This window comes from Giraffa tippelskirchi, chromosome 9 (genome assembly GCF_054371585.1).
Source record: "Giraffa tippelskirchi isolate mGirTip1 chromosome 9, T2T-mGirTip1v1.2.pri, whole genome shotgun sequence".
NCBI lineage: Eukaryota > Metazoa > Chordata > Mammalia > Artiodactyla > Giraffidae > Giraffa > Giraffa tippelskirchi.
Window position 1 is genome coordinate 5,530,866 of NC_137283.1, and position 27,220 is coordinate 5,558,085.

Here is a 27,220-nt window from a genome sequence, read left to right on the forward strand (position 1 = left end):
TCTGTGATTTTTGTCTTTGCTTTTCAGCAGAACTGAGACCTCCCAAGATGCTAAAAGTTGTCTGGGGTGTCAGGAAAACACCAGGGTCACCCTTAACAAGCATGACTGCCCTTGGAAATGTGACATTTGGATTTATTGATTCCACACCCAGACAGTGCAGGTAAGAGTCACAGGGCAGGAGAACAAGCCCCAGACTGTCACAATACACCCAGGCTAGCTTTGATGGCTTTAATAAGCTTGTCCATTCCCCACTCAAGAGGTGTCCATTATTGCTCAAACCTCTTTGAGTCAGCTTGAAATTCACCTTGGCAAGGATTCTGCCCTTCTTGGACACTTCCCCCTGGCTTTTCAAATTCTGTAAAAGGAATTGAGACCGAGTGGAAAATGCCTGCCTGTCTAGAGTCTGTATGAAATCTCCCACAGAGCTGCGCTGGCTCTGGGCTAATTGGGCTGTTTTGATTCTACAACAGTATCAGGAAAAACTAAGGGTGACTCTTTACACCAGTCTCCAGGCACCTGTCTCTGAGAGTTTGGAGGGTCTGTGAAAATCAGAGAACACACCGAGGCCCAGAATATTATTTTCTTGCATGGGTATCTGGTGTGTGGTTTTTAACCCCAGGTCCCATTGAAATAAAACACTGCTATTCATATGATACACTGATAAACAGCAAAATTAAATAGATGCAGAAGGTTAGAGACCCCCTTCCTCTGCACTCCGCCCTGCCTACATGGCAAACTGTATTCAGCCTTCAGACCTGCTCCACCCTGAAGCCACCCCTCCCTCAGGAGGTCTTCCCTGAGCCTGATTCATGCGGCACCGTGCTCCCTCCTCTGTGCTCCTTGCAACACCACCACACTGACACTGGTCATTACAGCCTGGAAAAGGACGAACTGGTGACGCCCAAGAACCAAGCCTGTGAGTGGGGGGTGGACCCTGTGGTGTAGAAAAGTGCTCTTCAAGATGTGGTTCATGAACTCAGCACTGCCAGCCTACAGAAGTCAATCTCAGCATTTAGGAAACTCTGCAGTTACTTGACAGGTGCTGGGACCTTTTATCAAAGGACCAGGGCATGACAGAAGGAGATGAAAAAATAAAACTACTTCTTTTTTAAATCAGTGCTTGGGATGCCCTGGGTAAGAGACGCACTAGAAGGGAGGGGGCAGGGAAGAAAGAAAAGGTGAGTGGGAAGGAGGGAATAAAAACAGACAGTCTCTGTATGACTATTCACAATACACAAAGGGTTTCCACACACGCTGCATCACTGGGCCCTGGCCTCACTGACCCCAGGGCTTGCTCCGCAAACACTCCCGCACGTGCCGTCTTTCCGCTGTCCCTTCCCCTGCGTGCGCTGCCCTCCACGTGCCTCCTCCCCTATCATGACCGTGGTTTCTACGTGATTCCCTCAGGGGGCCTTCCTGGCCACCCAATCTAGAGTGCTCTCCTCTCTGACCCCAGGCCATCCCCCTCTCTCCATGGCCGTGGTTTGGGTAATTTTTTCCCCTCTATGGAACTTCAACAATCCAAACTTTCTCACGTATCGGTGTCCTGTTTACGGCCAGTTTCCCTACTAGAAGGTAAGCTCCTTAAGAACAGGAATGTCTTGCTCACTCTGAGAACTCCCTAAGCTAAGACACTGCCGGCAGAGGAACAAGTGAATGAATGAATGATTAAACTAGTGAACGATTACACTAGGTGTTCCTGTTTCCACTTAAAATGCAAAGAAAATAAAGAGTTTTAGGACTTTTCCCAAGAGAAACTGAGGGTCTTGTCCAAGCATGGACAGCTCCTCAGGAAACCCTGGTCTCCAAGCGAGCCTCCCGCCTCCAGATGCAGCTCCTTCCACACTGTACCACTGCTGGGATGTTGACATTTCTGGGGAAAAACCTGCAGAGCCTTTAACATCCAATAAGGAAATTCACACAGGTTGTGTGACACTATGGTCAGCTTCTGAAGTTCACATAAGCATCCCTTTGATATTAAAGAGAAAAGAACATAGTCCTGGAGGTCAACCTCAAGTGACATCTAACCCTAACAATGCTCTAAATCCCAGTTCTATTAATGGAAAAGAATGGTAAAAGCAAAGACTTTGGAGTCAAGTATATTTGGGAGAAAATTCAAGATTTGAATTTTCATAAAAGCATGAAAGATGAAAAGTCCCTTTACAATACTGCCTGGAACATAGTAGGCAGTCAATAACTATTTGGTGAATGAATAAAATGGGTATTTGTTTGCAACTATCAAAGAGGGAAAAGGTTTGTATCCTGAAATCTGGCTTGATATCTCAGAATTTCAATGCATGACATTAACCTTAATTCATAAGAATTCACTGAGAACTAAATGAAGTCTAAAATTTTTGCTTATCTTTTAGCTCCTCCTCAATTTAAAGAGCCCATAATTTAAGGCCAACTGTGAGTGGTGACATGGTCCATAGGTGTTAGATCAAAAGTTCCAAAAGTAACATCTCCACAGTCACCAAAGGGACTGTTTCCCCCATGAGAGGAGCAGACAGACCTCCATAGAAGGAATGTTTGAGGTGGCCACCCTCAAAGCAACCCGGCCCTGATTTCAGAGCACAGTTCATTCAAATCAAAGCCACTCAGTAAGCCTGGATTTTCAACAGCGCTTCAGTGCTTTCTGTCAAGGAAATGATGCAGAAAATGCCACACAGAACTCAGATACGAGTAGGAAGAGAGTTGGGCCAGAATTGAAGGGCCTGAGGGTGTTCCTGCACTGGGGTTTGCGAAGCTCTGCGTAGGTTCACGTCAGGCACTTAGGAGAGGTGCAGTTGTCTGTGACACGTCAGCCCTGGCTGGCGAAGCTGTCAGTCGCCACCATGAACTACAAAGTCACCGAGCAAACTGGCCAGGACCCCGGAGGGTTTCCACAAAGCGAAAATCCAGATTTTAAAAACACCACTGAGCTCAAGAACACTGGCATTCTTAACACTACTTCGTACCAGGGCTCCAAAGCCACGTCAGGGTCCCCTCTCTCCCTGTCTCCCCTGAACCTCCCCCTCCCCCTGCCTCCCACATTCCCCTCCTTCCTATCACCTTTCATCTCCTTCCCCCCAGTTCTGAGAGATGCGCAGAGAAAAACAATACAGAGCATAAACTTCTTAGTCTCTTTATCTGACATCTGCAGTTGCACAAAATTCACATACGTGGATTTGTTTTCTTTCCTTTTATGAGAAAATGGCTAACTGATGTGATGGCTGAAATTTCTGAATACGTTAATATCAGGTAAGACACGAAGTCAACGTCAATTTGACATCACCTATCTGTCTCTGTATTCAGTTTGTATAATTGGACACATACTTCCTGAGCACCAGTGAGGACTGCACCCTCTCTCCTCTTCTCTGCCCACAGTTTAGCCATGAACCCACAGCCCCAGACTTCGTGCTGCCCAGTCTTCCTACAGCTCTTTGGTCTGCTCTCTCTCCCACTGTCCACACTGGCAGATGTCACAATCCTCAAGGTTCTGCCCAGTCACCACCCTCCTCACTCAGGAAAGCCCCTCACCTCTTCCTTCTCAGAGAAAACAGAGCCATCAGGCAAAAACGACCGCAATCATCTCCTTCCAAGCTCTGCGCCTGGGGTCCTGCCTGCTCCAGAAGTGACGGTGATGGTAGAACACTCTGGGTCCCACCATCCTGCGCCCTTCTTCAGACACCTGCTTGCAGAGCAAGGCCCTCCTCTCCAGACCTTCACCCGATCACTTTCCACCCGTTTCTTCCCCATCAGCATTTAAGTAGACCGCAAGTCACCCCATCTTGAAAGCAAACAGGCATACAAACCCCCCTTCTCCGAGGAACGACCCTTGCTCTTCTCTCTCTCTTCCACGTCACAGCTCAGCTTGCTGAAAGCAGAGCCCACACTCAGTGCCTACAGTCTCTCTTCCCAACAAGCTTCGGAGTTTTGGATTAGAGCACTCTGACTCCAGCTCTCTCCCACTTGTGTGATCATGGGCATAGTAGTTAACGTCTCTCTGTCTCCGTTTCCTCAGCAAAAAGGAATTAACATTAGTTCTACTTATTAAGTTGTTGTTAATATAAAATGTGGCAATACTGGTAAAGAGTTTAGGGCAGAGTATGTTCTCAAAAATGTAGTTATTATTATTAGTAAATCCCAAACTGATACCAGTAATCTAGAACCTTCTCCTAAGCTCCAGACTCAAAAATCTAACTGCTTTTAAGGTATCTCAACTAAGACAACTCCTAGACACTTCAAACGGTCCCCAGGGGACACAGCTATCGCCCACCCATCTTCCCGTGTGGACCACCACTCACCCAGTTAACACGTCCATTAACTCTAATTAATGACAGGTGTTTCTTCATGCCCCTTCTCATCCAGCTCCAGTTCTGCCTCCTACATATGCCTCAATCCATCTGTGTATCTTCACTCCTACTGAGGCACTGCCATTGATAACACATACCACTGTCTCCCGTCAGTACCACTATCGCAAATTTCCAATTGATACAGGCATTGCATCTCTTCTAATATCTTCTCTACACTACAGCCAAAGTGAATATATATTATACATGATATATATCATCCAAGCTAGACTTTCAAAAATATACAGAAGTACAAAGAATGATATTATACAACGAACACCACATTCACACTACCCAGAATTATCTATAATATTTTTACAATGAAAATCTTACCATATCACTAGTTCATAAAATGCTCAATGGCTTCTACTTATCCTTAGGGTCAAATTCAAACTCAGCTGCAAGGTTGAAATGACTCTCCATCGACTCCCAGCCTCTTCTCACCCACACCTCCCCCATTAGCGATCTGAAACCCAGACCACAGAAAACTATTTTTGGTTGTTCCAAAATGCCAAACTCCTCCTGCCCTCCAGGGGTCTTTCCATCTTTGAGGAGGAAGGCATGAAAGGATGACAAACTGCTTGAGTATGAAACAGAATCAGAAATAAACATTGGGAGGTATTTGGCAGTCAGCCCAAGGAAGTGATATTCAGAGAAATATCTTAAATGGTTAAAGTGACAGCATCACAGAATCTTAAGAGTTGCTTGGAAATTTAGTTAAATCCAGCCTCCTCTGGCATACCCATCATGCCTTCAAAGAACCTCTATTGGAAAGGCAGTAAAGTACATATACTTTGCTTTGCATCTTTGCTTTTTAATGAACTTAACGGAGAGTATATAATACACGGGGACATATGTGTATAATTCTCCAAGGCTCCTGGAAGGCAGACATCTTTCCCCTGGGGGAAAATGAACAAGGGGGCAGACGTGATCTTTGAATGAAACAGGAAAGAAGGTCAGTAACTTGTATTAGGCAGTTCTTTTCATGGAGAGAGAGGAGGCATCCACAGGTTCGGGCAATCCCTCTGTTTTACGGGGACAGTTAAAAGGGCACCAGGAAGGGAGGGACCCCCACCTCTGTGACAGGCCGTGAAAGGTCTCACTTGGAGGAAACACTGGCATCTCTTGCCCTCCCCAGTTTCAGTAAACAATGTCTGGAGAATGGCACGGCCACTGCCGACTGAAATTCTTCTTTAGTCTGCCCTGAAGTCGGGCTTCAAACACATCTATATCACTAAATGCCTGATGCCATTTGACTTGGTAGAAAAACTAGTGAAATACTAATACATGCAACCACACTATCAGAATTATTTATGAAACGAGCAGCCAGTGCGGAGGGAAATGAATTGTACAAATAAGCTGCCTAAATCCTCAGGGTTGCGATGGAAATTGCTCTGATTTCTGTGGATGACTGAAGATGGTAGCTTTGCTGTTATTTTTTTCATAATTCAATAGTTGTTAACTGATCACATTGCTTCTACAATAACTTCTGTAAAATGTCAGAAGAAAACCAAAGGGACTCATTACTAAATTTTTTAAAAAATAATTATGAAAGGGAAGGGAAGGAAATCTGTGTGTGATCTGTATATACATTACCTGGGTATTGATTTTACATACAAGAAACCAACCTCCCCTGTCCATAAAGAAAATTTATTCTGGAACCTAACTGACTTTCCAGTAAAGTAAAAATATTTTCAAAGTGTCACCATTACAACTGTAAAAGGTACATTGCCTTTTGGAGAAAAATTAAACTTGTGTCAAGATGGATATTTTAATTTGTAATGGGAAGTTAACATGTAACAAGAGCTCTAAACTATCTTTTAATGTATTATTTAGAACTTTCTATCATTATGCATACACCCTCAAAACTGTCAATCTTCCAAGCACAGTTGAGCCGATGTGTGCTAACACCTAAGTGATGCTTTGAACTACGAGCCAGACTCAAGAGAAAGCTGATAAAAATGCAGATTACATGGGAAAAGTTCTTGGAAAATTCAAAAGCTCCACGACACATGGACCAGGCAGTGAGAGCTCGTGTGTGAGCATTACACACACAAACATACACGTGCAATGCACAAACACGTGCGTGCACACAGGCATGTACACAGAGGACTGTTTCAGAGGCACAGTCAGGAAGCCATCTGAACTCAGGCTAGTCTCCAGAAACATCACCTACCGGAAGGGATCAGCCAGTCCCTGAGAGCTAGTCATGGCCACCGACGCAGCAGTCACTGTCTATTCCCTGCGACTACGCGCCAGGTGTCACAGCCAGTCCTTCACAATCACCGTCTCAGTTTATTCTTCCAACAACCATATTTAGTAAGTTACAATATCATTTTACAGATAAGAAAACAGAGGTATGTTTTATCACCAGACTACCACATGAGCTTGAAAAAGCAGCAAGGTCATTTATTTCCACATCACACTTGTTTCTTAAGGGCAACCTTCCCAATGTCAGTAGGAATCAATTTTGGGTTTATATTAGATCTGTTAATTTATTCCAAGGAATTTATGATCAAAACACAGAAAATAATGGTTTTTTATTTAATTATATTCTTTCTTTTCCAACAGTATATTTTACTTTAAAAGATAACGATATGTAAAGCAACTCTACTCCAATAAAAATTAATTAAAAAGCTAAAGATAAATATTACCTAATATTCTGATGAAAGTTTATTTTAATAGAATACACAGAGCAAGTATTGAAGAAATACCAATGCTTCTATACAACTTAGCCCCTCTCTCTCTCAGCTTCATCACTCCAACAGCTGATACATATGGGTTTATATCACACCACTGCCACCAAAAAAAAAGAGGAGAGTGAAAAACCTGGCTTAAAACTCAACACTCAAAAAACGAAAATCATGCCATCCAGTCCCATCACTTCATGTCAAGTAGATGGGGAAACAATGGAAACAGTGAGACTTTATTTTCTTGGGCTCCAAAATCACTGCAGATGGTGACCGCAGCCATGAAATTAAAAGATGCTTGTTCCTTGGAAAAAAAGTTATGACCAACCTAGACAGCATATTAAAAGCAGAGATGCTACTTTGCCAACAAAGGTCTACCTAGTCAAAGCTATGGTTGTTCCAGTGGTCATGTATGGATGTGAGAGTTGGACTGTAAAGAAAGCTGGGGGTGAAAGCCGCTCAGTTGTTTCTGACTCTTTGCGACCCCATGGACTATACAGTCCATGGAATTCTCCAGGCCAGAATACTGGAGTGGGTAGCCTTTTCCTTCTCTCCCTTCTCCAGAGGATCTTCCCAACCATCGAACCCAGGTCTCCTGCATTGCAAGCGGATTCTTTACCACCTAAGCCACCAGGGAAGCCCAAGAATACTGGAGTGGGGAGCCTATCTCTTCTCCAGCAGATCTTCCCAACAGAGGAATTGAAGCAGGGTCTCCAGCATTGCAGGCAGATTCTTTACCAACTGAGTTATCAGGAAAGCCAAAGAAAGCTGAGTGCCGAAGAATTGATGCTTTTGAACTGTGGTGTTGGAAGAGACTCTTGAAAGTCCCTTGGACTGCAAGGAGATCCAACCACTCAATCCTAAAGGAAATAAGCCCTGACTATTCATTGGAAGGACTGATGTTGAAGCTGAAACTCCAATACTTTGGCCACCTGATGAGAAGAACTGACTCATTGGAAAAAACCCTGTGATGCTGGGAAAGATTGAAGGCAGGGGAAGGGGACGACAGAGGATGAGATGGCTGGATGGCATCACCAACTTGATGGACATGAGTTTGAGTAAGCTTCAGGAGTTGGTGATGGACAGGGAAGCCTGGTGTGCTGCAGTCCCTGGGGTCGCAAAGAGTCAGACACCACTGAGTGACTGAACTGAGTATTACTCTAGTACCCGCTATGTGCCAGATATAGGAAATATAATATCAAGTTAGAAGACATCGCCCTTGACTCTCACAGAACTGCCAATACTGTCATACTCTTGAGGAAACAGATGATTAAACAAGTAATTTCAATACAGCATTACAAGTGCTACAGAAGGAGAGAATCAAGAGAGCATAGGAGCATCTACAAAGGTAAAGAAGGATCCTGAGAGGAAAATGACATCTATGCTAAGACTTAGAGGCTGAGGCAGAGCTGGCCATGGGAAGATAAAGCTTATGTCAGGTCCTCACTTTGAGAACACTGTATGTTCAAGTCACTCTTAAAACAAGGACCATGATGTGGTGGGAGCACAGAGGTGGGGATGGCGGGGAGGAAGACAGTGCCAGAGGTTAGAGAAAGAGGTGGGCAAGGACAACCAAAAAAAGTCCTGAAACAAATCATAATAGCTTCATGTGCCATTTTAAGAAAGTTGGGTTCAATCCAAAGGGTGGTGGAGCAGCTCTGAAGGACTCTTATCAGTAGCTACTGTTTTAACTCTACTTCTGTGTCTAGGACAGAGTACAGCTCCACCCACTCTCCTATGGCAAAAACCTCCCAGAAGGTTTAGCCTCGCCGCATGATAAATGATTTTAAGTTTTTCTTCTGCAGTGGGCTTTAATTACTGCAGAAAAAGAAACTCCGAAGGTCTAGGACTTTCCCACCCAGTCAGCAAGCTCAGCCCCCCCCACCTGTTCACTGTTACAGTGTTCCATGTCTCCCAGCTCAAAGAACACAGGTCCTTCTGTTCCATGCAGAGGCAGAAGGAAAGATGTTAACTGCTCACACCTATAGCACGAACCCACATAACTCATTTGCCTCCTACGAAGTATTTGTCTCCTACACCTACCATCCACCTTACCTTTAGCTAATTTCTCTTGAAGCTAGAACTTTTATGTGACTTGAAGCCATTAAATGGAACTCTTCCTTAGCAGCTGTCACTGATGGTGGTGGTTTAGTTGCTAAGTAACGTCCGACTCTTGCGACCCCATGAACTGAGGCTTGCCAGGCTCCACTGTCCATGGGACTCTCCAGGCAAGAATACTGGATTGGTTTGCCATTTCCTCCTCCAGGGGGTCTTCCCAACCCAGGAATTCAACCCAGGTCTCCTGCATTCCAAGCAGATTCTTTACCAGCTGAGCTGTGAGGGAAGCTCCTCTGTCCATGGAATTCTCCAGGCAAAAATACTGGAGTGGGTAGCCGTGCCCTTCTCCAGGCAATCTTCCCAACCCAGGGACCGAACCCAAGTCTTCCACATTGCAGGCGGATTCTTTACCATCTGAGCCACCAGGAAAGCCCGCTATCACTAATGCTGGGTTAAATTCCAAACTATTCTCTTTTTAAAATTTTTAAATTACAAATATATTATGCCAGAATACAACCTTCTCAGCATAATTAACACTCATTTTTAAAAAAACCTTAAATATAAAGTGTATCTTCCACAGATTTTTTTTCTCCTTCTGGACAAAGAGACAATTCCTAATGAGGAAGTGGAAGATGCTTTTGGAATAAGACAATCCAAAACAAAGAGATAGATATGCATGCCTACGTTTCTGCATCTGAAGACTGAGTGGTGACAGAAAGAGAGAGGTCTAAAAGGGATAGTTGGATGTCTGAACAGATAACATCCCAAATATTTCAAGTCTCACCCAGGAGGGAATTTCCACCAGCATATGCTGCAATTTGCTACAGGCAGATGAGAGCCTTTAATTCAGAACATAAGCTGGGCTCCCACCTATAAAAAATTCTACAAGCAACAGCACGCCCTGGCTAGAATAACGACGCACAACTCATGGCTGAGAATATTCCACAGCTCAACAGATGGCTCTCTTCTGGGGTTTAAGACAGGCAGGCATCAGGCAGCATCCTGGTAACAGTGAGCTACTGACCCGAAAAGGAGAAAGTTGGAGGCACAGGGGTCCACCAGCCCAGGGAGATGGCATATCTTCTGAAGCACACCATTCTCTGGGCATGCCCTGCAGGAATTTCCCTGAAACACAGCATAAAGCAATTGCTTTGTTACAGAACCGTGTCAAGGAACTCATAAAACAAGAACCATTGGTGCAAATAAATTCACATGACTCAAATTTTTAAAATGCTGAGAGATGTAGGCCTTGGATTTTTTTGTTTTGTTTTTCATCTCTCAGAAGCTAAATCTTGTTACGGTACATCTAGATTCTAACTTGAAGTTTATCCCTCTGGTATATTTCAGCTCAAATTCCTTATTTTCCCAACGCAGATCCTCATTTCCAATAGGGAGAAAAATAAATCTGTTAATAACAGTGAGCCTTTGTTTGGCCCTGTGAGCACCCACACATACCCATGCAACTGGACAGCACTTGCACCCCAACCCCAGCGCACCCACACCTGAACCCACTGTTCACCCTCAAATCCCAACCCTCCTTTCAGAATGAATGAGCACTTCTTGAGTGACTGAATGATCACTGAATTAATAAACTGTTGCTGTTTAATTGCTAAGTCGTGTCTGATTCTTTTGCCAATCCACGGACTGTAGCCAGCCAGACTCCTCTGTCCGTGAGATTTCCTAAGCAAGAATATTGGAGTGGGTTTCCTTCTCCAGGGGATTGCCCCAACCCAGGGATCAAACCTGAGTCTCCTGGATGGACAGGCAGATTCTTTACCACTGGCCACCAGTGAAGCCCAAATTAATAAGTTATTCTCTTGATTATTTGAACAACTGGTACCACCACATCTTTTGCTTCCCCACGACCCTTCCCCACTCTCTTCCTTGTCTGTGACATGTGCGCTGATCCGATCCCTCTCTGACCAACCTAGACAGTCCATCCTCAGACCTCAGATGGGTGTGTACATGTGATGCCCCTGCTGTCTGTCTGACCCCTGGATTTCCCATGGCATCTTTTGCTCCCCATCTCCCACTGGGTAGGACCAGCCTCACAGAATCTAATTTATGGTCCCAGTCACTCAGTTGGCCTGTGTCTGGACCAGTCACTACCCTCCCCCCACACATCCACAAAGTGAGGAATCAAGACATTTTAATACACACCCATTGTTCCTGGAGTCTAAAGCGAAATCATACTATTTTTGTCCCCTTAAATCATGACTATGATGTAGGGGCAGGACACACAGCCTGGTGGGATGTGCACTTTGTTAGGGAAAGAAATGGTCAAGCAGGGAGCTCAAATTCGAGGCTCTGTGACAGCCTAGAGAGATGGGATGGAGTGGGAAGTAGGCTCACCAGGGAGGGGACATATGTGTATCTACGGCTGATTCATGTTGATATGGCAGAAACCAACACAATAATGTAAAGTAATTATCCTCCAATTAAATAAATAAATTTACTAAAATAAATAAATGGTGGTCAAGACAGAGACTCACTCACTTTCCCATCGCAGCTGCTCGAGTAGCCCTGCCACACATCATCAGCCTGTTCTCTGGATTCATCACAGAGCTGCAGAAATCTATTGACACCCCGGGCTCACAGTCCTGGGGAATTGGTCCTGTAAACCAGCCACTGTGGAACAATACGGAGGAGGGCTGTGCTCCCCCTGCAGAGGGGACCCCAGCAGCCTCCCACCCACTCTGCAGGGCAGGTGAGACAGCCCCACCCGCCACCTGGTCCCAGCAGGAGTGACAGGTTAACCCAGTCAGGACACAGCCACTGGGCACCACCGGCCTAGCAAGTTCTCACACAGCACTTAAATGCTGAGTCCTGCCACCCCATCTCTCTAGGCACCACCCTCCGCCCCTCTGGATATGGAGTCTACACAGACTTCCCAGGGGAAAGCATTTAGCTGCCTTCCATGACCCCAACTGACTCCCCTCCAGACTAAGATTCTAGCACCAAGGCATCCACCCAAACTAAGGCTTTCTGAAGGACGGCTGTTGTGCTCCATCACCCAGTCGTGTCCAGCTCTTTGTGACCCCATGGACTGTAGCCTGCCAGGCTCCTCTGTCCATGCGATTCTCCAGGCAAGAATACTGGAGTGGGTTGCCGTGTCGTCCTCCAGGGGATCTTCCCGACCCAAGGTCTTCTGGAAGGCGAAGTAGAGGAGGGATGGTCAAACAAATAACCACCCAGCATTTCCCAGGGGGCAGCACACTTCCTTTAAATGCTGCTTACAGAGATTCCGAGGACAGAGACCCTGAGGACAGAGACCCAGGACTGGTGTCGGAGGCCAGCCTTGTTAACAACTGACAGAGTGACTTGGGTGGGTCTTGAAGAATATTCTATCCTCTTTATGCCACGTTCAGATACTCTGCTGTCTTTCTTGAAGGCATTTTTAATCTGAAAAGTGCCAAAATTCTTAAAACACTCAAGATGCAACCAAAAATACCAAACTGGGTATCACAGAAGTGCTGGCTAGCCTTGAGGAGGAAGTTGGAATCTTGTTCTGAAAAACTATTAAAAGCCATCCTTTTATCCGATTCCTTCACCTGCCTGCCTGACTGCTTTTAAATGAAGATTCAAGATCTCAAGGAGAACAGGATGCAGAAAATAGAGTGCCATTTTTTTCTCTCCACTCTCTCACAGATAATGACGTGGAAGCGTCCAGAGGCAGAGACAACCGATGTAAATTAAGAGCTTAAGTGGGAGCCCTTTACAGTCCATCTCCACTCCCTCCTGACTACTCCCATCCTCACACAACCCACAACACAACTGGAGAGAAGGCCCAAAACATTACTTCTGGAAAACGCAATTGCTATAACCAATTACTGAGTGAAATGCCCTTTATTAAGCCTCAAACCTCCGATTAGGAAGTTTAATTTAAAGGGATTCCTCTTTCTCCCACCTAAGGCTGAGCTGCACGGATCCTTATCATGGTGATACGGAGCAGTTATAGGCCAAAACAGGTCTTGGATGTGTAATGGATTTGCTGTTCAGTCGGATCTGCTTTAAAAAAAAAAAAAAAAAGAGCTAGAGGCAGTCAGAATGACTGTCCCATGGCTGGTCTAAGGTTTCCCCTGAAGGTTCCCCCATCACCTTCATATCAGTGACACTGTCCTTTGTGGCTGGGACAGAACAGGAATAATCAAAGAATATGTATTTCCCTCCTTCCATGCCTTCAGAAAGTAGTCAGCTGCAGAAAATTTGGGTCTTCAGTTTAGAAGGAACAAATGAACTTGAAAATCCAAGACAGACTTAGTCATGGTTTAGGGACAATATTTCCATCCCAGTACTATCTGCGGTATGAATCCACTGCAGCGGGAATCTAAACTATAAAATCCGTCATACAAAGCCCAATGTTCTGAAGGATTTTCTCAGGGAATTTAGAACTTGAAAAAAATATATAAAAGTTCACAAAAATCAGGCCAGGACATTAGCCCCTTATTCAGGTTAGAAGCAAATAGAGAAAAGGAAAAAGAAAAAAAATACCTAAATCATCATGTCACTTGATTTGGCTGTTCTGTCCAAATTTCTGTCCATATCTATGTCCAGAACTCTGCTGAGGAAACAGGGAGCCAGAGGACTCTACCCACACCCCATTGACAGATATTTCATTAAAAGCAAGCACTTGAAGTCTCCTTCACAGAAAGTTAAACTCAGACACCAACATTCTAGTTAGGTGTTTAGCTAGAAGTGCAGACTCAGCTGCTGCTGCTGCTAAGTCACTTCAGTCGTGGCCGACTCTGTGCGACCCCATAGACGGAAGCCCATCAGGCTCCACCGTCCCTGGGATTCTCCAGGCAAGAATACTGGAGTGGGTTGCCATTTCCTTCTCCAGTGCATGAAAGGGAAAAGTGAAAGTGAAGTCGCTCAGTCGTGTCCGACTCTTAGCGACCCCATGGACTGTAGCCTATCAGGCTCCTCTGTCCCTGGGATTTTCCAGGCAAGAGTACTGGAGTGCCATTGCCTTCTCCGGCAGACTCAGAAGGTCATGTAAACAAACTAAGGTGTTGACTTCATTTTGAAATGGCTGGACTTCCCAGGTGGCTCAGTGGTAAAGAATTCACCTGCCAAGCAGGAGATGTGGGTTCGATCGCTGGATCAGCAAGATCCCCTGGAGAAGGAAATGGCAACCCACTCCAGTATTCTTGCCTAGAGAATTTCACTGACAGAGGAGTCTGCCTGGCTACAGTCCACGGGGTGGCAAAAGAGCCAGGCATGACTTGGACTATACAGCAACAAACGGCAGTCATACAGGGTACGTGTCCGTGTATGTGTGTGTGTGTGTCCACTTGCTAGTGACAGAGAAAGGGGTAGGGAGAGGAGGAGGGAGAGAGAGGAGCAGCTCAAAGCTAACCTTCTGCAAAACACCTCCGAAATCCCTTTTCCCTTGAGCTTTCTTAAAGGATTTCTGTTGCTTGCCACCAAGAGATCGCTGTCCATGCCACATATCCTCCAAGCGTCCTTGTATTATGATTCGCATTTTCCTGAGTTAAACTGTATCTTTGGGCACTTAGTATGTATTTCAGACATAAGTTCTTATAAACGTCCCAGGATCAAAATGGCCTTTTATTTCAAATAAAATTATGGAATTTTATTATATCAATTACCAAGCTAGAAATAATATCCTCAGATTTCAAGAGTTAGTAATAAAACAGACCTAAAGTCTTTGTAGTAAAAGAAGCAGAAAAATAAATCCTTGAACCCACTGGGAGAATAAAATTGATGTCAAAGGCCTCTCACAACTACCCTGTAATCCTTATCATCCACATCTTTCTTAATCTTTTGGAATTTCTAATGACTTTGTTTTATTGTGTTTTGCTTTGGTAAGTGGTTGGGGAGCTAAGTAGATGCAGCTAGATATTGGAGACAGGATACAGTAATCAGCTGTAATCTCTGATGCCAGAACAATAAAATTGTGAAGAACTCACTCCCCTCATCTGCTTTCCTGAGAACAGTACACAATCAAGTACATCAACTGTCAAAGATAAATGACACTTTTGAACAATGACAACAATGAGCAAAGGCGGCAAAGATAATTTTTACTATGCTTAGTTCTTGATGTTTGGGTCAAAAAAATAATCCTACTGCTAAGAACCCTAAGATTTAGAACTCAAAAGTTTCATTGTACAGTGTTCTTCTGTGTAAGGGTATTTGCTGATATTTTGTCGTGTGACATTCAACTGTTGTGGTATGCGTGCATGCTAAGTCCCTTCAGTCATGTCTGACTCTTTGTGACCCCGTGGACTGTTGCCAGCCAGGTTCCTCTGTCCATGAGGTTCTGCAGGCAAGAATACTCAAGTGGGTTGCCGTGCCCTCCTCCAGGGGTCTTCCCGACCCAGAGACCACATCTCATGCCTCCTGCATTGGCAGACGGGTTCTTGTGGTATGGAGGGCCTTTTTCAAGGACTTATACACATACACTCAAACTCAAGCTGGCCACGTCCCCTGAAGAATCCTCAGCTGCAGTTCCCAACTGGTTCTTACTTTTCCATAGGAAGTGAGCCATTAAAGCTGTAACAGGATGTTAAACCAGACTTTTCCTAGGGTGGCCAGACAAAATACAGGATGCCCGGCTGAACTGAATTTCAGGTAAACAACGAATTCTGTACAGGACATATTTATATCGAAAAAATTTATTTGCTAAATGTAGTAACTTTAACACTTCTTGTCTCAAATATTCAACTGAAATGTCAAAGCTGAAACCACTGGGTTATAAACACATCAGTATCCCTAAAAAGAGCTGCTAAACAGTCCCCTGCCTTTGGGTTGACTCTGCTCAGCCTTGGTGCTTGAAGCTCTTTATTTCTCCTCTGTGGACACTCCAGCCCACCTCATCTATGACCGCCCCCCTTTCACACTTATCGTCACTTATAACCTGAAAACTCCTTCAGGGTGGGACCAAGTTTTCCTCTTCATCTCTGTTTCCCCTGAGTCCTGAGAACACCCAGAAGACGTTCAGTAAATGTTCACCGAAATCAAATGTTTGCCCACGGCCTTCTACATTGATTCCAGACTTCTCTTGGCTTTTGTGAGCTTTCATAACCAAGCCCCAGCTGAATAACCTCATTTTCCATTTCCTCTCAAAAACCTCCATGCTTATTAAGTTTTTGGTTCTCATGGTTTCCCAATGTACTTTGCTCAGTCTGCCCCTCTCCTCGAGCTAACGTAGGAACCCATTCAACCGTGCTTCACCTCCGCTTCTGGAATTTTACACAAAGTTTACTTAAGATCCAATTCAAGTTGTCTACTTCTTAAGAAGATTTCTTTGATTATTTTACCTGATGTTACCCCTGTTCCAAAACTTTTATTTTACAAGTTAGAGCTTAACACAGATTTCATTTTCAATGTTTGCTGTTTGGATGTTAGTTCAGTTGTCTCAGTTCTAAGGTCCTGAAAGTCAAAGATTGCATTATAAATGTTCCTTGTACCCCGCTCCCCTCCCAACTCCACCAAGCACAATGCTTGCTGAGTAGACAAACCCCACAGAACAACCAAGGCACATGAGACTTCAATCTTGGCCCGTTCACAGATTTTTATCACTGCATTAATTCTTTTAAATCACATCTCATTTTCACATGTATTTCTCTGACCACTAGATGCTGAATAACCTCATATTTATCAGACATTTACACTTCTTCTTCTTTCACTGACCAGTTCATACACTGAATATTCTGGTTTGGGTTTAGTTTGAAATCTGAGCTTGAGATATAGTCTTGGGAACTCGTAGCCTGGGTGTAGTCCTTGAAATAACGGTTTTGGATAAGATAGACCAGGAAGTGTGGTAGGTACAACAACCCAAGTGTCTTGTCAAAAAATTATATGGATTTCAATAGTTCTTCAGAATTACCATTTAGCAATAGAAATAGGCCATTTATAACCTAATCTTAAGCCCTCAGCTCACACTTGATGCTGTAGGTTTTTGTTGGGATACACTAAATCATGTTTCCAAGAATCAAACATATTGTTAAGTGGGAACTTGCCAGAAAGCACTGTCAATAAAGCTGTGCCTGGCCTCCAATTTGACACTGTGAGATGGAGACGTTGCTGGCAAGGGATGGTAGCTGCACTGGGTTCTGCATAGAGCTGATAGTGGTCCAAAATAATGGAATCGTAGCATCTGCTCTGCCTGGGCATAAATTGTTTAGAGCAATTTCTTTGGCTACTGGGCCAAAGTCAGCATTACCCGTTGCAGATTGGAGAGTCAGAAACGTTGGCATAGAGTTCACTGTTAAGCAAAGCAAGCCGTGCTGTTGTAAGTCAAACAGCCATCATATTAGCTACGTAAGGAAATAATTTTGAGAGATGCCAAAGGGTCAGGATATGCCATTAGCCACTTTACTACAACAGAATATATCAAGGGCGTGAGTACAGGCTGGTGTGCTTATCTGATACAGCCAGACATGGGGGTCCTAATGCTACAGCCACAGACTGCTGAAGACACCAGGTTCTGCAAGGGGAAGTGGTTATGCTTTATCTGCCCCCAGGTCAGGGATCATGAAAGTTAGGTTCATCCTTCCAACAGCAAGAGAAAAGGGCAGGGGATGATGATAAAACTCCACCACCATGACATCTCGTTCCAGCCCTGCCATCCTAGAATCAGAACAAGCAGGGGGAATGAGGCTAGCCAAAGATGTGTTCTTCATTCCCAAACACAGATGGTCACAGTAATAATCACGGTGATAATAACAGCAACCAGAGTTAGCAATGGATAAGTACCTTGTCCAGGCTGGGGACTGTGCAGTATTGCTAACACAACCCCATAAGGTTGGGTGGATCATTTAGGAAATTACTCATGACCTGGCCTAATCTTCCTGGAGATCTTTCTCCTCCAGAACTTCCTCAGGATGCAAAACCCTTGCTATTTTACAGAAGCAACATTTGATCTAGCCTCATGTTCAATACACAGAGTGAACACAATCTTTGGTTTAATTTTCTCTCCATTAGTTCTTTTATTTTTTTGGTCTTGGTGGATATCTATGTAGCCATCTAAGAGGGTAGTTTAACACTAGGCATGAACACTTCCAAACTCTGCGCCCTTGCAACATACAAGGAGGAAAGGCTGACAAAAGAAACTGATTTGTTCTCTTGGATGCTGGGTAAGAAAATCTAGTCTACTACCTAGGAACCACTCTAAGACCTTGGAAGGACACCAAAGAATCCTTGATTGTGTGGGTGTGCTATTCTCAAAAAGTTATTTTTATGATTAACTTCTATGCTGAATGACAAATGGGAAAAGAAATTCTTGAACTTTTACACCAAACAATTGCCAAGCTTTGTTTTACCATAGTGACTCAGAGAATTATATTGTCCTGACCTCAGAAGTCTTCATTCTGTTTCAGAAAGTAAATAAACCAAAACAAAACTTTTTTCTTCTCCTCTGAAGAGATACTTCTGCTCGAGGACACGATCAACTCATGTTATATGTTAACTGCTTTCTTCACCATTATCTTGTCTGTGCATACTGTCAACTTTGAGTCTGCATCTTTTAACCAGTAATTAAAAGTTAGGAATTCAGCTGTTAATTCACTAGCAAACCGCACTCCCTTTTTTCCCTCCCTTTGTGATCTGTCTATATAGTTTACTCATGTGATACGATAAAGTAATAGTGATACTAAAATAATAGCAGTGAAAAAGACTTGAAACAGAGTAAAGCCATCCATTGGAGAGACTTTTGAGAAAATGGACATCAGAAAAAGATCTCATTCGTTTGGGACGCTTTCATGGACCCTGTGTGCCAGACACCGTGAGGCCCAGTCCTGAGCATGGAGGAGCTGGAGGTGAGCTGGAGCCAGCATCGCACGGTGAGAACCTGAGCCTTGCAGGCAGGTGGAGCTGGCCTGGGGCCATCCTAGGGGAATAGGTGATAGCTAGCTTTCTACCAGCCTCTGACTGGTTCTCTCTGAATTGCAGAGGTTACTCACTTGAATTTTTAACTTTATCTTTTGAGGTACTTACTAGTTCATACATAAGAAATAATAAAGAGATGACCCGTACAGCCTTAACTCAGTTTCCCCAGCAGGAACATTCTGCATGACTATAGTAAATATCACAACTAGGAAAGTGACATTGATACAATCTACCCACCACACAGCTTTCACCAGTTTTACATACACTCAGTGTGGGTGCATATATACGTGTATTTAGTTCTGTACAGTTTGTCATATATGTGGATCTGCGCAGCCAAAAGCAGTCAAGATACAGAGGACCCCTCATGCTACCCTTTTATAGCCACAGTCAACTCCCTCCCTCCAACCCTCCGGCAGCCACTAATCTAATCTCCATCTCTAGGATTGAGATAGATGGAGTCATAGAGCACAACCTGCTGAGACTGGCTCTTTTCACTTGGGATAACTTACAAAACAACCCAGTTGTTGTATCAACAGCGGGTTCCTTTTTATTACTGAGTAGCATCATGGTGTAGACGGGCCACCATTAGTCTAACCAGGCACCCACTGAAACACGTTTGGGTTGTTTTCAGTTTTATAGCCAATAAAGTTGCTATGAACATTCACCAATAGGTTTTGTGTGAATATTAGTTTTTGTTTCTCCGGGAAAAATACCCAGGAGTGCACTTCTGGGTTGCACTATAGTTTTACAAGAAATTGCCAAGTGTTTTTCTGGAGTGGCTGTACCGTTTTACATTTCCACAGCAACACACGCGTGATCCAGTGTCTCCACACCCTTGCCAGCATTTGATGTTATCACTATTGTTTCTTTTTCTCATTCACACCTATTTCTCATATAGGTGTGTAGTTATATCTCATGGAAGATTTAATTTGCACTTCCCCAGTAGCTAATGATATTTACTATCTTTTCATATGCTCATTTGCCATCTGCATATTCTTCTTAGTGAAATGTCTGCTCACATCTGTTGTTCGTTTTCTAACTGGATTGTTTAATTTTTACTGTGGAGTTTTAAGAGTTCTTTATATATCTTAGATACAAGGTCTTTGTTAAACATGTGCTTGCAAATACTTTCTCTCAGTAAGTAGCTTGTGTTTTTCTCCTGAACAGCTCAACAAAGCAAAAGCTTTTTATTTTAATGATATCCATTTATCAACTTTTATGGATCATGCTTTTGGTAGCAATCCCCCCATGACACCAAGAGAACTCTTCACTAGCCCCATGTCCTAAATGCTTTCTATGTTCTTTTCATAAAGATTTTGTAGTTTTACATTTAAATCATGACACACTTTGAGGCGCTTCCCTGGTGGCTCAGGTGGTAAAGGATCCGTCTGCAATGTGGGAGACCTGGGTTTGATCCCTGGGTTGGGAAGATATCCTGGAAGAGGGCATGGCAACCTACCCCAGTATTCTTGCCTAAAGAATCCCCATGGAGAGAGGAGTCTGGTGGGCTACAGCTCATGGGGTTGCAAAGAGTCGGACACAACTGAGCCAATAAGCACACACACTTTGAGTTAATTTTGTAGAAGATACGAGATTTAGTTTGGGGCTTTGCCTATGGATGTCCAACTGTTACAGCATCATTTGTTGAAAAGATCATTTTTCCCCATTGAATTGCTTCTGCAACTTTGTCAAAAATCAGCTGGGCATAATTGTGTGGGTCTATAACTAGGATTTCTCTGTTCTGCTCAATTGATTAAACTGTCCATTCAATACTGTCCATCAGACACCACACTGTATGATGACTACTACAGCTATATAGTAAGCTTTAACATCAGCTTCCCAGGTGGCTCAGTGGTAAACAACTTGCCTACTAACTAGGAGATGCAGGTTCTATCCCTGTATGAGAAGATCCCCTAGAAAAGGAAATGGCAGCCCACTCCAGTACTCTTGCCTGGAAAACCCCATACACAAGGGAGTCTGGTGGGCTACAGTCCATGAGATCTCAAAAGAATCAGACACGACTTAGCAACTAAACAACAAGCTTTAACATTGTTGTTGTTGTTGTTGTTGTTCTTGAGTCACTAAGTCGTGTCCGACTCTTGGCGGCCCCACAGACTGCAGCACCTCAGGCACCTCTGTCTTCCACTATCTCCCGGAGTTTGCTCAAATTCATGTCCATTGAGTCAATGATCCTGTTAACATCTAACCATGTCATCCTTTGCTGCCCCCTTCACCTTTTGCCTTCTATCTTTCCCAGTATCAGGGTCTTTTCCAATGAGTCGGCTCTTCGCATCAGATGGCCAAATTATTTGAGTTTCAGCTTCAGCATCAGTCCTTCCAATGAATATTCAGGGCTAATTTCATTTAGGATTGACTGGTTTAATCTTGCAGTCCAAGAGATTATCAAGAGTCTTCTCCAGCAACACAGTTTGAAAGCATCAATCCTTTGACGCTCAGTCTTCTTTAGGGTCCAATTCTCACATCTCCACATGACTACTGGAAAAACTACAGGTTTGACTATACAGACTTTTGTTGGCAAACTGATGTCTCTGCTTTCGAATATGCTATCTGGGTTTGTCATAGCTTTCCTTCCAAGGAGCAAGAGTCTTTTAATTTCATGGCTGCAGTCACTGACCGCAGTGATTTTGGAGCCCAAGAAAAAAGAATCTGTCACTGCTTCTATTTTTCCCCCTCTATTTGCCATGAAGTAATGGGACAAGATGCCATGATCTTAGTTTTCTGAATGCTGAATTTCAAGCCAGCTTTTTCACCCTCATCAAGAGGCTCTTTAGGTCATTTTAACTTTCTGCCATTAGAGTGGTATCATCTGCTTATATGAGGTTGTTGATACGTCTCCTGGCAATCTTGTTTCAGCTTGTGATTCAACCAGTCAGGCATTTCATATGATGTACTATGCATATAAATTAGATAAGCAGGGAGACAATATACAGCCTTGTCATACTCCTTTCCCAGTTTGGAACCAGTCAGTTGTTTCATGTCCAGTTCTAAGCGTTGCTTCTTAACCCACATACAGGTTTCTCAGGAGTCAGGTAAGGTGATCTAGTACTCCCACCTGTCGAAGAATTTTCCAGTTTGCTGTGATCCATACAGTCAAAGGCTTTAGCATAGTCAATGAAGCAGAAGTAGATGTTTTTATACAACTCCCTTGCTTTCTCCATGATCCAACAAATGTTGGCAATTTGATTCCTGGTTCCTCTGCCTCTTCAAAACCCAGCTTGTACATATGGAAGTTCTCAGTTCACATAGTGTTGAAGCCTAGCTTAAAGAATTTTGAGGACAACCTTGCTAGTGTGTGAAATGAGCACAAATGTACAGTAGTTTGAACATTCTTTGGCACTGTCCTTCTTTGGGATTAGAATTGACCTTTTCCAGTCCCGTGGCCACTGCTGAGTTTTCCAAATTTGCTGGCATATTGAGTACAGCACTTTCACAGGATCATCTTTTAGGATTTGAAATAGCTCAACTGGAATTTCATCACTTCCACTAGCTTTGTTCATAGTAATGCTTCCTAAGGCCCACTTGACTTTGCTTTCCAGGATGTCTGGCTCTAGGTGAGTGATCACACCATCGTGATTATCTGGGTCGTGAAGATATTTTTTGTACAGTTCTTCTGTGTATTTCTGCCACCTCTTCTTAATCTCTTCTGCTTCTGTTAGGTCCTGACTGTTTCTGTCCTTTATCAAGCCCTTCCTTGCATGAAATGCTCCCTTGATATCTCCAATTTTCTTGAAGAGATCTCTAGTCTTTCCCCTTCTATTATTTTCCTCTATTTCTTCGCATTGTTCATTTAAGAAGGCCTTATCTCTCCTTGCTGCTCTCTGGAACTCTGCACTCAGTTGCCCCTTTTTCCCTTGCCTGTCGCTTCTCTTCTTTCCTCAGCTATTTGTAGCACCTCCTCAGACAACCCCTTTGACTTCTTGTGTTTCCTTTTCATTTGAGATGGTTTTGGTCACTGCCTCCTGTACAATGGTACAAATCTCTGTCCATAGTTCTTCAGGTACTTTGTCTACCAGATCTAATCCCCTGAATCTATTCATCACCTCCACTGAGTAATCATAAGGGATTTGATTTAGGTCATACCTGAATGGCCTAGTGGTTTTCCCTACTTTCTTCAATTTAAGCCTGAATTTTGCAATAAGGAGCTGATGATCTGAGCCACAGTCAGCTCCCAGTCTTGTTTTTGCTGTCTGTACAGAGCTTCTCCATCTTCGAGTACAAAGAGCATAATCAATCTGACTTCTGTACTGACTGTTTGGTGATATGCATGTGTAAAGTCACCTCTTGCATTGTTGGAAAAGGGTGTTTGCTATGACCAGTGTGTTTGCTTGACAAAACTCTGCTAGCCTCTGTGCTGCTTAATTTTGTACTCGAAGGCCAATGTTGCCTGTTGACTTCCTAATTTTGCATTCCAATCCCCCATGATGAAAAGGATATCTTTTTTTGGCATTAGCAAGGTGTTGTAGGTCTTCATAGAATCATTCAGCTTCAGCTTCTTTGGCATCAGTGGCTGGGACATAGACTTGGATTACTGTGATGCTGAGTGGTTTGCTTTGGACAGAAACTGATCATTCTGTCGTTTCTGAGGTTGCACCCAAGTACTCTTGTTGACTATGATGGCTACTCCATTTCTTCTAAGGGATTCTTGCCCTCAGTGGTGGATATAATAGTCATCTGAATTAAATTCGCCCAATCCTGTCTATTTTAGTTCACTGACTCCTAAGATACTGACCTTCACTCTTGCCATCTCCTGCTTGACCACTTCCAATTTATCTTGATTCATGGACCTAACATTCCAGGTTCCTATGCAATATGGTTCTTTACAGCATCAAACGTTACTTTCACCACCAGTCACATCCACAACTGAGCATCGTTTCTGCTTTGGCCCAGTTACTTTCTGGAGCTACTAGTAATTGCCCTCTGCTCTTCTCCACTAGCATACCGGACACCTTCCGATCTAGGGGGGCTCATCTTCTGGTATCATACCTTTTTGCCTTTTCATATTGTTCATGGGAGTCTCAAGGTAAGAATTATACTGCAGCGGGTTGCCATTTCTTCCTCTAGTGGACCACATTTTGTCCGAACTCTTCACTATGATCCATCCATCTTGGGTGGCCCTGCACAGCATGGCTCATAGCTTCATTGAGTTACACAAGCCCCTTCGCCATGACAAGGCTGTGATCCATGAAGGGGGCAGCATGACTACTCCCACTGTATTCTTTTTTTCCAAAATATTTTAGTTATTCTAAGTCCTATCCATTTCCATGTAAATTCTAAGTAAGCCTGACTGTGTCTATTAAAAACCATGCTGGGATTTTGACAGGATTTGCATTCAACCTATAAATCAATTCTGGCAAAACTGACATCTTTGCTATGTTGAGTCTTGCAATGTATGAACACCATCTTGATTTTAATTGTTCCCTACAGGGCTTCTTTGCCTCAGCTCCTGGGTTAAAACATTCCTGAGGCCTACATCTGCTGAAACTACCACAGCCTTTGGACCCAGAGCTGCCCTAACTGGTCCTGGTCTCTGGCACAATCCCCTGTGATTACAGCTTTGGCTACTAACTGTAACGCTACGAGAAAAGCCAGAATTTGAACTTGAATTCTACAGCCATCACATGTCAGTTGAGGAACCACAGCCTTGATTTCCTTCTCTATGGGATAACAATACCTGCCTCGGAGCATCTCAATAGCTAGGTCTTAAAAAGAGACTCTTATTATTTCTTTAACACATGAGCCTCCCACTTACCTAAGCTGGTGTGTAACTAGATTTTAGCATCTAAAATGCCAAACTGCAAGCATCCTTATTAGTAAAACTTCACCTATTAATTCGTCATTTCCATTTGTTGTGATCATTCTGGACCCTAGTATTATCTGCATTTTTATCCTAGTCATTGAAAAATAATAAAAAGAAGGCAAAGAGACATGGACAGAGTGTGACACACACTAGAGAAATCTGTTCTCCTGTAGGTCCTTTGGCTCAGTGAACAGAAAGACTTTCTTGGAAATTAGGCAAAAGAGATGGATTTTAAACTGGGTTCCCTGGTGGCTCAGTTTGTAAAGAGACCACCTGCAATGCAGGAGACCTGGGTTCAGTCCCTGCGTTGGGAAGACACCCTGGAGAAGGAAATGGCAACCCACTCCAGTATTCTTGTATTTCTTCCAGGGAAATCCTATGGACAGAGGACCTGATGGGCTATATAGTCCATGGGGTCCCAAGAGTCAGACACAATTTGGTGACTCAAGCATCACCACCATGGATTAAAAGGAAATCAAAGAATCATTTCAGGGAGCAATGGAAGCAGGCATTGCCAAAATCAGGAACATGGCCATCTTGCCCAGGAGGCTCTAACCATCATTTCTTTATCGATGTCACTCTACTCAAGATGTGAAGAACTAATGAAAGGTCCTCTTGGCTGAGCTCAGGCACTGTGACTGGCTCCTGGCTGGACCAGAAAGTAGGAGGAAGGATCTGGTTGACAAGACCCTTCAGCATCTGTCACAGAAAGATTCCACCCAAGCTGCTCACAGTGGAGGACAAGCTATGTCCCAGATGGAGTCACGGTGGTCTCAGGAGGGGATGTGAGCACTTATATAACACAAAATGTCAAAAGTTTATGCTAATTTTTTCCATTTGATTTTGATTCACTAATTAGCAGTGTCTGGCAATGACTATTCATCAAGATAGAGATCCACCCAGTTGTGCAGGAATATAGATCCACCTGCTCCACCAAGGATGTATTAACAAATAGACAGTCTTGCTGAAATGCAGCTGTGTGAAGCCTAGGACATTTCATGAATCTACTGGATTTACAGCCCTCACATTGGCATTGAAGCTGCCAAGCTGACTGTACAGTGAACTCAAGTCTCTTAACCTCGGTGCTCAAGTTTTCTCATTGACAAAAGAGAGATAACGGCTCTAATCTCACAGTTCGGTGGGGTTTCTTAAATTACAAACTGCAACATACCTTATTTGTTACTTGTATGATAGTTATAACCCCAACTGCCTTTTTTATAAGCAGAGATCACCAGGTGGAGATCCCTCAATTTTGTTTAGATTTTTAAAATTGGATTGAGGCAACAAACCAGAGAGAGGAAATCCCGACACACTGTTGAGTTATTCTGCAAGACAGAAAAAAAAGGTATGGCAAAAACCACTACAATATTGTAAAGTAATTAGCCCCCAACTAAAATAAATAAATTTATTAAAAATAAATAAATAAATAAAAATAATATATATATAATTGTAATAATCTAAAAAAAAAAAAAAGACAGAAAAAAAAAGAGAAATGGAAGACCTCCTTCCATTTGAAGGAATCTGGGAGGGAGCGGTGAGCAGCAGGGCGGGGTGAAAGGAAGGAAGGCCCAAGGGGTGGCAGTGGCAACAACATCATGCTGTGCAATGAGACCCCTCCCGTGGCCCCCAGAAGCCCTCCCCAAAGAGGCAGTTTCATGTTCCAGTGGACGCCCTACAGGGCAAGGGAAGTCGCGGGGAATTAGAACCCACGTAGCAAAGAAAACCCGTCCCACTTGGATCCCCACCCTATGAAATAGCAGAAATCTGGGATTTAAAGCTCCATGCACCATGGAATTTAGGGGCTAAAAACAAACACACAGGGACCTCCAGGGGCAAGCAAGCCTCCTGCAACTTCTGGATTACATACATTGGCCTTCATATCTCAGAACAACAGAAAATTAAAATCCCTAGCCCTTGGGTGAGTTTTCTCAAGCAGAAAAAGGGAAAAAAAAGGTTCTTTGTGACTTTATTCCATCTTTGATCTTCCATCCATTCTCTAAGGGCATAAATGACTGTTTATACATGTTTCCATATAAAAATCATACTATGAATAGCCATCATACTCAACAAGAGAGTCCGAAATGCAGTACTTAGATGCAATCTCAAAACCAACAGAATGATCTCTATTTGTTTCCAAGGCAAACTATTCACTATCACGGTAATCCAAGGCTATGCCCCAACCAGTAATGCTGCAGAAGCTGAGGTTAAATGGTTCTATGAAGACCTATAAGAACTTTTAGAACTAACACTCAAAAAAGATATCCTTTTCATTATAGGGGACTGGAATGCAAAAGTAAGAAGTCAAGAAACACCTGAAATAACAGGCAATTTGGCCTTGGAGTACAGAATGAAGCAGGGCAAAGGCTAATAGAGTTTTGCCAAGAGAACGCACTGATCATAGCAAACATCCTCTTCCAACAACACAAGAGAAGACTCTACATGTAGACATCACCAGATGGTCAACATCGAAA

The 27,220-nt window shown here is 43.6% G+C and overlaps 1 protein-coding gene across 14 annotated transcripts in view; it reads right to left on the bottom strand.

Moving 5' to 3' along the window:
* Nucleotides 1-27,220, bottom strand: part of GADL1 (glutamate decarboxylase like 1) — a 647,456-nt gene that overhangs the window by 467,589 nt on the left and 152,647 nt on the right. Inside the window, exon 2 of one of the 14 annotated variants that reach the window (XM_081527037.1) lies at nucleotides 10,104-10,204. The exons of the other annotated variants lie outside the window; for them this stretch is intronic. The gene's annotated coding sequence lies outside the window, so the exon portion shown is untranslated. The remainder of the gene's footprint in view (nucleotides 1-10,103; nucleotides 10,205-27,220) is intronic. 14 annotated transcript variants of the gene reach the window in all.